General features: G+C 65.2%; 1 pseudogene; it reads right to left on the bottom strand.

Moving 5' to 3' along the window:
* Window positions 1-1,856, bottom strand: part of LOC112957240 — a 5,744-nt pseudogene that overhangs the window by 2,206 nt on the left and 1,682 nt on the right.

Consider the following 1,856-nt stretch of genomic DNA (forward strand, 5'->3'; position numbering starts at 1 on the left):
CCCATGGCCATGCCCTCCATGTCCCCAACCCTCCACGTCTCCTGTCCCAAATGTCCCTGACCCCCAAGTCCAACGCGCCCCCTTCCCCCATGGGCCCAACCCCGCCCTGTCCCCCCATGGTCCCAACCCTCCGTGTCCCTCCATCTCCCCAACATGGACCCAACCTCCATGTCCCCAGCATGGACCCAATCTCCATGCCCAAGTCTTGACCTCCATGACCCAACATAGACCCAACCGCCATGCCCATGACCTGGCCCCCAACCCCCACGTCCCCCCCAAGCCCCACCCCTCGCCCCACCTCGCTCCTCACCAGCCCGGTTGATCTCCACCACCTCCTCCTGCGCGAGGGGACAGGCGTCGCGGCCGGGCTCCCCGCGCCGCGCCGGGGGGAGCCCCGCAGGCGCCCCGGCCCCATCGCCATCCGCCCCGTAGCCTGGCGAGCCGGGCTGGGGGGCGCGCGGGATGTGTTTGTTCTTCTTCTTGGGCAGCTTCTGCTTGGCCATGGCCAATGAGTAGTACATGCCGAAGTTGTTGACGATGACGGGCACGGGCATGGCGATGGTGAGGACGCCAGCGAGCGCGCACAGGGCGCCCACCAGCATCCCCGACCACGTCATGGGGTACATGTCCCCGTAGCCCAGCGTGGTCATGGTCACCACGGCCCACCAGAAGCCGATGGGGATGTTCTTGAAGTAGGTGTGCTTGCTGCCCGTGACGTCGGCCGGGTCGGCGCCGATGCGCTCCGCGTAGTAGATCATGGTGGCGAAGATGAGCACGCCAAGCGCCAGGAAGATGACGAGCAGCAGGAACTCGTTGGTGCTGGCGCGCAGCGTGTGGCCCAGCACGCGCAGCCCCACGAAGTGCCGCGTCAGCTTGAAGATGCGCAGGATGCGCACGAAGCGCACGACGCGCAGGAAGCCCAGCACGTCTTTGGCCGCCTTGGAGGACAGGCCACTCAGGGCCACCTCCAGGTAGAAGGGCAGGATGGCCACGAAGTCGATGATGTTGAGGCTGCTCTTGACGAACTCCAGCTTGTCCGGGCAGAAGGTGACGCGCATGAGGAACTCGAAGGTGAACCAGGCCACGCAGGTGCCCTCCACGTAGGTGAGGAAGGGCTCGGTTTGCACCTCCACGGCCACGTGCGTGGCAGTGCCGTTGGGCAGCGGCACCGTCTCCGTGCGGTTCACCACGCGGTTGAAGGCCTCATGCGTCTCCAGGCAGAACGTTGTGATGGACAGGAGGATGAAGAAGAGCGACGCGAAGGCCACATACTGCGAAAGCCAGGGGGGTTGAGGGGGAGAAAAGTTAGGAAACAGGGCCCAGGCGTCCGGGGACCTGAAACACACAGCAAGGGAGCCCAGGCGTCTGGGCACCCTGGAGTTCTGGGTTACAGAAAGGACCCAGGTATCCAGGGGTCCCATATCTGTGTCCAAGGGACCCGGGTGTCCTAGGGTCCCCTATCTACAAAAAGGGGGCCCAGGGGTCCCATATGTACAACAAGGGGACCCAGGTGTTCCGGGGTCCTATATTTTTGCCAAGGGGACCTGGGTGTCCTGGGGTCCCATGTCTACAACAAGGGGGTCCCAGTGTTCAGGGGTCCCGTATCTGTGTCAAAGGGACCCAGGGGTCCCATGTCCAGGGGGCCCAAATCCACAGCAAGGGGTCCAGGCACCTGGGGGGGGGGGGGACGGGACAATCCAGGTGACCCCAATCCCCCCATAATGGGCCCAGGCATCCGGGGAGGGGGGGAGCAGGTGTCCGGGTGCCCCCTTTAGCACCCAACACCCTGACAGGGAGAGAAGCGGGAGCTCCCGGACGCCTGGGCCCTTTGCCGGCGGTGGGGGGAGGGGCAGCTC

The sequence above is a fragment of the Nothoprocta perdicaria genome, unplaced genomic scaffold (genome assembly GCF_003342845.1).
Source record: "Nothoprocta perdicaria isolate Ctin4 unplaced genomic scaffold, notPer1 scaffold_701, whole genome shotgun sequence".
NCBI classification, from domain to species: Eukaryota; Metazoa; Chordata; class Aves; order Tinamiformes; family Tinamidae; genus Nothoprocta; species Nothoprocta perdicaria.